We start from the raw sequence: 12,244 nt of genomic DNA on the forward strand, positions 1-12,244 counted from the left end.
GGTGGGAGGGGTGAGGGGATCTAGCAAGGAGGCTTGTGAACCAGAATGGGCGTCTTGGATAAACCCCCTTGAGGTTTCCCCCTTTTTTAAACCCCTTGAGGTTTCTCCCCCTCAGCCTTAAAAAAATTTGGGAGTAATACAGGTAGTCCTCAATTTACGACCACAATTCGGAGCCCCTAATTTAGTGATTTAACCCCTTGAGGTTCCCCCCCCAGCCTTAAAAAAAATTGGGAGTAATACAGGTAGTCCTCAACTTACAACCACAATTTTGAGCCCCAAATTTAGTGATTTAACCCCTTGAGGTTTCTCCCCCTCATCCTTAAAAAAAATTGGGAGTGATACAGGTAGTCCTCAACTTACGACCACAATCTGAGCCCCTAATTTAGTGATTTAACCCCTTGAGGTTCCCCCCCCAGCCTTAAAAAAATTGGGAGTAATACAGGTAGTCCTCAACTTACGGCCACAATTCTGAGCCCCTAATTTAGTGATTTGGAGCAATTAGTGAAGTGATTTTTTGCCCCGTTTTGCAACTTTTCTGTCGCTTTTGTTAAGTGAATCACTGCAGTTCTTGAATTAGAAAAACCGTTGTTAAGTGAATCTGGTTTCCTCTACTGCTTGTCGAAAGTAGCAAAAGGGGGATCACGTGACTCTAGAACACTGCAACTGTCGTAAATGCGAGTTATGAATGTAAATCACATAACCACGGGGATGCTGCTGTGGTCATAAGTGTGAAAAATGGTCACAAGTCACTTTTTTTCAGTGCCGTTGTAACTTCAAATGGTCACTAAACGAACTGTTGTGAGTTGAGGGCTACTTGTAATATTGGAATCTCCAACTTGCTCTTGAGAATCACCTAGAGCAATTTTTAATAGATAAGGCAGCACAAACTTAGAATATGGGACATTGTGGAATAATTGTAGATAAGATAAAGTTGCAATCTTTAAAACTGCCAGGACAAGGAAGAACAGAACAAAGCTGGTTCTTTGTGAACTTTTGTACAAACAGGATATTATGCGCTGACTTCGATGCAAATTATTGTATTTAAGTTATTTAAAAAGCAATCACTGAACCTGCCATAATAAAATAGATTTTTCATACTGGAGCAATATCTATTCCACCTTAAAGATCTTGAAATAGTATGCAAAAGTTTAGAGATGTTTAGTTTTCAGACTTACACAGTACTTGGAAATGGGCACCATTTTATTGTAAAGTATTTATATCGCATGTACACTTCATATAAGCATATGCATGTGTGGAAAATAATAAAATGAGCACCCAAATCAATGCATATGACCTGTCATTACTGCATAATCAATTGGCCTAGCTGTCACTGTGCTTATCTGCCATTTAACATGCAATATTCATTTAGGCTGTTAGACCTGAAATCAATTTATAGCTAATTCCATACTTTCTCCAAAAGTTTCCATTAGGTAAGACAGAGCAAAAGACAGGAAAGCAGTTGATGTTGGAAGCCCAGAGTCTATATTTAAACAATGGTTCATATAACCTAAAACTTACGAATTTACATTATGTTAAATTGGGACAATTGTGTGTATTCTGTAAAACCTAGAATTGTTATTTTTGTCTGTTATTTATTTCTTCCTTGGTTGCAACACTCTGATTCAAAACATGAACTAGTTCTTTATTTCCTTGTATTAATCAGTCTATGGCAAAATTATTGTTAAAAACTTGCTAGTGACCAAAACAAATGCCAGAAAGGGAAAAACTAAATGCACCTAATCATATATAGGAAATTTTTACTGATTATGAAGCTTACCTATGAATTCAGTTACAGGTAAGTTGCCTCTGAGTCTTGTTCACTGTGACTCCACAAATGCTCACCATTTGAACTATTTAAAAATAGCTCATACTGTAGGTCTTGTAAAGATATTTTCGCAATATTTATATTTCAGTTAACTACTGCTTCCTACTTTGGTCAAACTTGCCAAACATATTTTTTTTCTCGTCAGTCATGTGCTTCACCTATCCCACGTTTCTGCTTGCTAATGCATTGTCTCAAGGCACCATCAATCCCCACTTGGTTTACTACTGATTGATTCATGCAGGTCATGATACTGTACTCTGAAGAATCATCCCCATACCTATACATTGAAAGTTATATACTTTCTTTTATTATTTTTCAGTGTTGTACTAAAGGCATAATCCTTTGCAATCTTATCTTTATCATTAACATCCCTCCCTAGAATTAATTTTATCTGTGTATTCATCTTCGACATATTGTGGTCAACTGTAGGAATTTAGCTTCATATTCCTGTTGGCTTCTTAATGTTTAATAAAGGTTCCTTTCATTCCCCATTTTTAATTTTCATAATATGTTTGTACCTTTACTTATTTTCAGCTGACAAAACGGGGTCATAAACAGGTAAAAGACCTGCACTATATCTGCACAATTTTCTGTGCTCAGGAGTAGAAAGTGTCCTTGATTCAGTGTGATTCACTTCCAAATAACCATGCTTAAAACCAGACTATAAAATCCCCATTATTTTTCCTTTTTTTTAACTTTAAAGTTAGGATGATCATTAGGCTTTTTAGCCTTTTACAAATGTTTTCTTGCAAAATTCTTATCCATCAGAAAAATGTATCTGCTGGATTGCAACTGTGCAACAAGAATCATGCTTCACTATCTCTTATCCCAAACATCTTAGCTCTGCATTCTCTTGAATATCATAGTGCCATAAGGAGCAGTGGCCAGGATGTGGTTTCCTACTCCAGATACAATTAATTCAGGCTGCCCGTCAGTCTTCCCATCAAGGTTTCAATCTTGTAGCTCTAACTTCTTGTAGTTGTCTCTTGTAAGTGACTCCTATCTTGAACATAATCCTATCAAGGAGAGTCATAGTTATCTCTTATTCTTGAATACCTAGAACCACTTCTGCTAAACTCAGGGCTTTGTCTTCCAAATAAGCACACAGCTTTTTAGTACAAGTATGACAAAACTGACACAGATAGAGGCCCTTGGACACCTTGTTCCAATGCTGCACATCTCAAAGAACTACATTTCTAGCATCCTTACAGCAAGGGTCGCGTTGATAGGTTAAAAGAAGTCAGCGTAAGCATATCCAAGAACGATTTTGTTTCAGTAAAATGTTATACAGATTTAACTGAGGTGGGAGTCTGTATTTGGTGACCATGTTCCTTTCCTCTGTTGTCTTTTTCCACAAGGCCAAAGTTAACTTTTTTTTTATTGCTTCCTTAGAGCTCCAGTTCACTGATTCTTACAATGTCTAACTTCAGTTTGAGCCATTTGCTTCAGCCTTCATTTTCTGGTGACCAGAATATAGGAGGAAAGAGATCCTTGGCACAATTCACCCATGTCATGCCCTACTTGGAAACAAAACAAAATATTGTATACTATCGGTATTATGGAGTAATTAGTATATTTTTGTTCCATAAAGATACAGAATATATTCTGAATTATTCTTAGGCATGAGCATCTAGTTAGATATGACTGTTTCTAGTGCTTTTCTACAAGGGAAAAAAATCATTTTTCAGGACAGTGAAATGCCAGTAACTTGATGTGGTGTGTGCGTCATGATGAAAATGAATACAAAATTGATGATGAGGAGTATTAAGAAATCGTGAGTCAGCAATCAAGCATAACTGAGGATTGCATGATTAATTCTCTGGGCAGAGGGTGTGTGGAGAAAATATTTTGCATTGGTAAGGTCCATCAGGAATCAAAAAAGATCCCTTAGTCCAGTGCAGGAGAACTCTTAAGACTAGGTTTTGGCATAAAGCAGCTTCCAATGTAAATTTCTGAGAACTAAATTTACTAACTTCATTTTGCTCATCAAGGCTTTAAATTCACAGTCCTCCTTAAAACAACAGCTTTAAGCATGGCTACAGATAGATGAAAGAAGGAAGTATAAAATGCCAAATCTAATTGTGGGTTTTATGCTTTTCTTAACTCATTGCTCTTAAACAGAACATCCACCAAATCTATTACGTAGAAGTGAGGAACACAAAGAATAGAAGATTAACAATAGAATCTTTAGTTGTTTGCAGTTATGCATGAAGATAAGCACTAGCCTCTCTCATCATGCCAAACATATGATGTTATACAAACATTTCTGCTGTGAGGCTTTCATAACTCATTCTTTCAATACATGGGAGAAGGGCTGTGTGAATCTGGCTAGGAACACGTTAGTGAGACCCTTTGGACCAAAAACAGGAAACTTGCTACATTAGCAAAAACTAATGGAGACTTGAACAGAAGGATAATCAAGTTCACTTACATACTATCTACCACACAGCAAGGCAGATACAGACATTTGGACTATGTTTTTGTTTTTTTAGGATTCAAATAGAAATCAACACATGTATTTGGTGGGAAGTTTAAATAGCTAAACTGGCTAGTGGTTGGAGATACAGAAGTGGAAGGGAGGATTTATCACTAAAAAGTAATTTATCCTTTTTTACTATGGCTTTTTAATAATGCAAATGAGGCAGTCCTTGTTTTTTAAAACTTTATTTCAATATTTGCTTTTTTTCTTCATATTTCAATATCTTAAAACAAGGGTAAAAGGGAAGAAATATAGTATCTGATAGCTTTATCAAAGTATCAAGAAAATGGACATGATCATCCCGTAGAATATGATTATTTTTGTCCTTCTAATGCAGTTGTTGACAGTAGTTCCAGCTTGTTCAATATTGTCTTATTACAGCAACTCAAATTAAAGGCTAAGTATGCAGTATTTGGTTTGCTTGTCTGGGCTCAGAAATCAAGCACGACTGGATAATTTAAGTGTAACACTTGTTAAGAAATCACAGGGCTGTTGGCCAAGATGAAAGTCAAAACAGCTTCCTGGGAGGAGCAAGTAGCAAATCATTTATATGTTCTTGCCTAGTAGAAAACTACATGCATGAATCCATGAAATTTGAGCCTTGAGGAGACTTTATCTTTTATCCAAATATTTGATGCCACAAAATTGCTTCTGGATAATGCTCAATGTATGACCACAATTGGGAGAATTTCTATTGCTAATGAAGACAGTTAAAAAGCTGTGCCCCATTTTATGACCTATTTTGCTCTAGTTAAGCAAATCATTGCAGTTAAGTAAATCATGCAGTCCTTAGATGAATCTGGCTTCCCCCAATTGCTGTCAGAATTCTGCAAGTCCTGTAAATACATGCTAATTGCAAAAAGGACGAATTTTGATCATGTGATTGTGGGGATACTGCAAGTCTTAAGTGTGAGGACTATCGTAGTTGCATGCCACTGTAACACTGGTCAATAAACAAATGGTTGTAAGTTGAGGACTACCTATAGTTCTTTTTCTTTCAGCTGAAACTGCTTCCAAAGTCACACTACTGTACACATGAAAAAAGATACTTTGCTTATGATCTGTGAACTCACAGGAAAAAGGAAAAGGGAGGGAAGAGGGCATGACTTCAGCAACCTAAATATATAGTTAAGGAATTTATCTCTGAACTGAAATGAGATAAGGAAGAAAAGGAAACCAACAAACTTTTTCCAACCTAATTGATGGAAGAATGTTCCCTCAATTCTGTTCTCTTTTGTAATTATCAGCAGAGGACCAAATATTTCAGCAAAGCTAAAGGAGTGGTAGATGTTTGTTCAAGATGGAACGAGCCCAGTCTGGGCTGCTTAACGAATTTTTATTTATGTATTTGTCAAATTAATATATATCCCTCCAAACATAATTGCTTTCTTCATTGAATTCCCCTGCATGACATGGCCAAAATAAGTGAGAAAAAAAGGTGACACGTTTGCACTAGCTTGCAAAATTCATCACTGCAACAGCTAATAGTTAACCCAGAAATGGAGCTATTACCGAGGAGGGAATGAACTGCATTCTTCAGGAACTCTGCTGGGCTTTAGGGGGGAAAATAAACACCATCCCTCCCAAGAGGTCTAAGTCTAGTGAAAACAAGGGCTAGGAGTGACATGATAGGAATATTCCAATATTTGAGGGGCTGCCACAGGGAAGACGAGGTCAACATACCGTATTTTTTGGAGTATAAGACACACCGGAGTATAAGACACACCTTAGTTTTTGGAGGGGAAAATAAGAAAAAAGCTGACTGGAGGGTGGATCAGCCTCCTGGAATATCCTCAATCAGCTGTTCCCAGAGGTGAATTTTAGCAACAGGTTTGTTGGTTGTGAACTCTATGTCTTGGTTTTTTTCAGCCTCTGAAACCTCTGTTTTAGAGGCTTTTTTTTCTGCCTTTGAAACTTCTGAAACTGTGTTTCAGAAAAAACTTTTTTTTCTGTCTCTGAAAGTCTCTGAAACAAAGCTTCAGAAAAAAAGCCTCTGAAAATTTGTTTCAAAACTCTGTTTCGGAGGCTTTTTTTCTGAAGCTCTGTTTCAGAGGCTTTTTTTTCTAAACCTCTGGAGGCTTTTTTTAGCCTCTGAAAGCTCTGTTCAAGAGGCTAGGCGGGGCTACATTCGGAGTGTAAGATGCACCCAGATTTTCACCCTCTTTTTTGGGGGAAAAAGGTGCGTCTTATACCCCGAAAAATATGGTATTCTCCAGAGCACATTAAGGCAGGACAAGCAATGGATGGAAACTAATCATCAACAGAACCAACCTAAAACTGAAGAAAAATTTACTGATACTATTAGTGATACTATTAACCAATGGAACAGCTTGCCTTCAGAATTTGTGGGTGCTCCATCACTGGAGATTTTAAAGAAGAGATAAGACAACCATGTGTATGGAATAGTAGAGGGTTTCCTGTTTGAGCAGCGGGTTGGACTAGAAGATCTCCAACTCTTGTTATTCTGTTAACTAAGCATGCTCTATATGTTTATAGACTACTAGCTGGATACCCGCTACGTATGACCATTTTTCACACTTATGACCATTGTAGCATCCCCAGGTCTTTACAATCTTTCATTGTCATCATCACCAACAAAGTATATCTGGAGAAATGTAGGCTGCTGCTGAGGCCCCGCCATGATACTGTACACCCTGCCTAACCTGTGGTAAACCTGCCCCTGCACTTTGAATGTTGGCATAAAATTTCCCTCTTTCACTTCTCTGGCTCCAAAAGATGTCATTTTTTTTAATTGAAAAAGTTTTACAAAAAACAAAGAACAATTATTCCCCCCCTCCCTTCCCCTCCCCCCCAGACTTCCCAGAACAAAATACAGGGTATAAAATCTAACAATCATACACTAAAATACAACAAAAACCATAACCATAGTCTCTCCTCTCCCTTTGCACCCTTAACTCCCCTTTCCCATTTAAACTAATACATTAATATAATACAATTCCTAGATTCACTCATAAGCTATTCGATACTTTTTAGTCTGATACTTATTTTGAATATAGTCAATCCAACTTCTCCATTCCAATATATATCTTTCTTGAGAATAGTCTTTCAAATACACAGAAATTTTAGCCATTTCTGCTAAATTCGATACTTTTAAGTGTCCATTCTTCAATTGTAGGAAAATCTTTCTTCCAATAGATGTCATTTTGAAGCATCCATTGTGCTTCCGGGCAGCAGAAAGACAGTCTTTTCCCTTTAACTGATGTTACAGTAGAAGGAACAGATTTCTCTGAACTGAGGAGGTCAGTGTAGGAAGTGAGTTGGGGCTGGGACACTATGCAGGAGAAATTCGGTTCACAATCCATTGGCTCAGTGGTGGTCGGTGATTGAAACTCATAAGGGAATCTCTTTCCCACTGCCTTGAGTTCGAAAGCAGTTCCATAGGTGGAAGGGGTAGACATTTTGGTGAGGTTGCAACGAATAGAATAGAATAGAATAGAATAGAATAGAATATTTATTGGGCCAAGTGTGATTGGACACACAAGGAATTTGTCTTGGTGCATATGCTCTCAGTGTACATAAAAGAAAAGATACCTTCGTCAAGAATCATAAGGTACAATACTTAATGATAAGTCATAGAGTACAAATAAGCAATCAAATCATATTAGGAAACAATATAAACTTTAAGGATACCAGCAACAAGGTTACAGTCATGCAGTCATAAGTGGGAGGAGATGGGTGATAGGAATGATGATAAGATTAATAGTAGTGCAGATTTAGTAAATAGTTTGACAGTGTTGAGGGAATTATTTGTTTAGCAGAGTGATGGCATTAGGGAAAAAACTGTTCTTGTGTCTAGTTGTTCCGGTGTGCAGTGCTCTATAGTATTGTTTTGAGGGTAGGAGTTGAAACAGTTTATGTCCAGGATGTGAAGGGTCTGTAAATATTTTCACAGCTCTTGACTTGTGCAGTCAGTACTGTACTGTAAGGAGCCCCAGACTGCTCCTGAATGAAGGAGTGGAACGTCTGCCAGTTTGACCTGAGATAACGGAATGTGAAGCAAGTGGCAGTTGGAACATCCCAGGTAGGGAGGGGGAGTAGAACCGCTAACTCCTTAGCATCAGAGTATGTTAATATTATACAGTATATGAATATGCAGTATATAAAATGCTAATGATCAGATGGTCATTTTGAAAAATCCTTTCTTAGTGAGCACCTAAAAGCCAAGAGGAACGTACGTGCCAAATTTCAAGTTTGTAGGTTTTACCGTTCTGGAGATTTCATGATGAGTGAGTGGATTTCGCTTTTTTTATATATATATAGATAGATTCACTCTCTTCCAGAAAGGGGAAACAAGCATATGGAGACACTGCATCTTTTTCCCCCGTTTATCATGTCCTGAAAGTAACACCGACCTCTCCTCAGTGCCTTAATTGATTAATTTACTTTTGTTGATTGCTTGTGTGTCCAATCACACTTGGCCAATAAAAAATTGTATTCTATTCTATTCCTATTTATTCCTATTCCTATTCCTATTTCCATTCCATTCCATCCCTATTCTATTCTATTCCTATTTATTTCTATTTCTATTCCTATTTCCATTCCATTCTATTCCTATTTATTTCTATTCCTATTTCCATTCCTATTTCCATTCCATTCCTATTCTATTGTATTCCTATTTATTCCTATTCCTATTCTATTCTATTCTATTCCTATTTATTTCTATTTCTATTCCTATTTCCATTCCATTCCATTCCTATTTCCATTCCATTCCATTTATATTCTATTCTATTCTATTCTTTATATTTATTTATTTATTTATTTATTTTGTCACATGGTATATATAAGCATAAGCATGAAATAACTATACAATATATAAGCATATATATAAATATGAGTATGTAATAATTATATTAATTGGATATAATGAAAGGAAACAATAGGACAGGAACAGTAGGCACGTTTGTGCTCTTATGCATGCCCCTTACAGACCTCTTAGGAATGGAGTGAGGTCAATAGTAGACAGTTTTTGGTTGAAGCTTTGGGGATTTTGGGAAGAGACCACAGAGTCAGGTAGTGTATTCCAAGCATTAACAACTCTGTTACTGAAGTGATATTTTCTGCAATCAAGATTGGAGCGGTTAAGCTTAAATCTATTGTGTGCTCGTGTATTGTTGTAATTGAAGCTGAAGTAGTCTTCGACAGGAAGGACATTGTAATAGATGATTCTATCAGTTAAACCCAGGTCTCGTAGAAGGCGGCGTAATTCTAAATTCTATTCTATTTCCATTCCCATTCCCATTCCCTATTCTATTCTCTTCTGGTCACTTTTCAAGCACATCCTTATTGCCTTGGCAAGAGATTAAAAAAGGGGGGTTGCCCTTACTGGCTCTTGAAAGATGCTCCCCCCCACCCCTGCCCTGCCCTGGCGGTCTCTCATCTGAACGCCAACCTGGTCTCTGACGATCCGTCCAGGCAGAATAGAATAGAAATAGAATAGAATAGAATTTTATTGGCCAAGTGTGATTGGACACACAAGGAATTTGTTTTGGTGCATATGCTCTCAGTGTACGTAAAAGAAAAGGAAAAAAAAATATACCTTCATCAAAGGTACAACATTTACAAATTCAACAAAACTCTCCATTTAGAGGGCGAGGACGGGTTTTGCCTTTAAATCCCCCCAACCCCCCCCCCACCCCTCCCGCGGAACCGCGCAGAACGCCTCCCCGGGTCCCCCACGAGAGAGGGCGCTCGTTCTACCTGGCTTCGCTCGGCTTCAACCGCCGATGATTGGCCCCGGCGGGTTACGGGGCTGTTTTCCGTCCGGCTGGTCGGGAGAGCTTTTCCCTTCCTCCCCACCCCCTCGGTGGGGTTTAAAAACGGAGGCCCAGCTGCTCCCGTCCTTCTCCATGGCCTGGGGAGACGAGCCAAGAGCGCGGGGTTCGCCGGTGCGCCACTCTCCAGCAGCCGCCCAGGACACAAGGCGACCCTGCTGCGCCTTTGCGGTAAGCGTGGGGGGAAAAAAGCAACCGGGCAGGTGGGAGAGAGCAAAGACCCGCAGCCTTAATTGCACTTCAGAAGGTGGGGAAGGGGGGCGCAGAGGATGGAGGCTTGCTCCTCTCCCCGCGCAGAAACCGCTCGTTGCAACAGGATAAAGCAGGGCTCTCCAACCTTGGCAACTTTAAGCCTCGTGGACTTCAACTCCCAGAGCAAAGAGCTACAACAAAGCTGGCTGAGGAACTCTGGGAGTTGAAGTCTACGAGTCTTAAAGTTGCCAAGGTTGGAGACCACCCCCACCCCGGAATAAAGCGTACCAGAACGCACAATGGATCTGCCTTCCTGGAGATAAGGAAGGAGAGGAGAGTGACGCACAACTCGAACTTCCGGTACTAGTGCGAAGCTCTTGTGAGTTTCAGCACGTACAATGGTGTGGCTGCGCTGTGGTCCTTTGCCTAGAGCTCAGACAGATTTTTTCCCGGCGGATGACTGGTCTTCCACTCTGCCTGGCTGCCCGGGTTGAGAATAGAATAGAATAGAATGGAATGGAATAGGAATGGAATACAATAAGAATAGAATAGGAATAGAATAGAAATAGACTACAATAGGAATAGAATAGGATAGAATAGGAATAGGAATAGGAATAGGATAGAATAGGGATGGGGCAGGGGCAGGGGCAGGGGCAGGGGCAGGGCAGGGCAGGGCAGAATTTTTTATTGGCTAAGTGTGATTGGACACACAAGGAATTTGTTTTGGTGCATATGCTCTCAGTGTATGTAAAAGAAAAGAAACATTCATCAAGAATCATAAGCTACAACACTTAATGATAGTCATAGGGTACAAATAAGCAATCAGGAAACAATATCAATATAAATTATAAGGATACAAGCAACAAAGTTACAGTCATACAGTCATAAGTGGAAGGAGATGGGTGGATGGGAACTATGAGAAGATTAATAGTAGTGCAGATTTAGTAAATAGTTTGACAGTTTTGACAGTCAAACTATTGACTGAGCAAGGAGGATGTTCTGTTCATTGTGGTTAGCTTGTGTTTTGCTCAATCCATTTTCTTCCTCTCTCCAAACACTGGGCCTCTTCCAATGAATTCCAAAGGTGAACTCTTTTTAACTGTAGGCAAAAAAGGGGGTCAGCTAAGTTTCTTTCAGTTGCACCATGCAAACACAGGTTGTGCTGAGACATCCAGTATTCCACTGGATTTATGCAGGATTGTTTAAAAAAAAATATGGTTGAACTATAAATTTGCTGATTAATTGCCTTTGGCCTGGATTGGATAATAACAGTACGGCATTCTATAAAACATGGTCTATTAGCTACAGGTAGTCCTCAATTTGCAGCAGTTTATTTAGTGACCATTTGAAGTAACAATGGCGCTGCAAAAAGTGACATGACTGGTTTTTTTTCACATTTACTACCGTTGCAGCATCCCCATGATCATGTGATCAAGAATTTAGACACTTGGCAAATGACTCATGGTTGCAGGGTCCCAGGGTCATGTGATCACCTTTTTGTAACCTTCTGACAAGCAAAACCAATGGAGGAAGACAGATTGATTTAACAACCGTGTTACTAACTTAACAACTGCAGTAATTCACTTAGCAACTGTGGCAAGAAAGGTTATAAAATGGGCCAAACCAACACTTAGCAAATGTCTCACCAACAGAAATTTTGGCCTCAATTGTGGTTGTCGAAGACTACCTGTACATCCTAGGCTAGTTTAGCATAGGATCAACTCCCTGTGACATCATGCTGTTGTGGGCCATGAAGTTGGATGCTGTTCACTTTTGGCAATGTTTTCCAACCTTGACAACTTGAAAATGCGTGGACTTCAACTCCCCAGCTGGGAATTACCCAGCCAGCTGGGGGATTCTGGGAGTTGAAATTCACATTTCTTCCAAGTTGCAAAGGTTAGGGAAACGCTGAATGATGGCATACTAAACTCAACTGTTGTGGCTATCTGGATATAT

The 12,244-nt window shown here is 39.1% G+C and overlaps 1 protein-coding gene across 3 annotated transcripts in view; it reads left to right on the forward strand.

Moving 5' to 3' along the window:
* The first annotated feature begins 10,126 nt into the window (after positions 1–10,126).
* The window catches only part of LRRC20 (leucine rich repeat containing 20), a 140,446-nt gene continuing 138,328 nt past the window's right edge, over positions 10,127–12,244 (forward strand). For 2 of the 3 annotated variants that reach the window (XM_058188764.1, XM_058188766.1), the window contains exon 1: positions 10,127–10,267. The gene's annotated coding sequence lies outside the window, so the exon portion shown is untranslated. The remainder of the gene's footprint in view (positions 10,268–12,244) is intronic. The other variant, XM_058188765.1, reaches the window with a different exon arrangement.

This window comes from Ahaetulla prasina, chromosome 6 (assembly GCF_028640845.1).
Source record: "Ahaetulla prasina isolate Xishuangbanna chromosome 6, ASM2864084v1, whole genome shotgun sequence".
Lineage (NCBI taxonomy): Eukaryota > Metazoa > Chordata > Lepidosauria > Squamata > Colubridae > Ahaetulla > Ahaetulla prasina.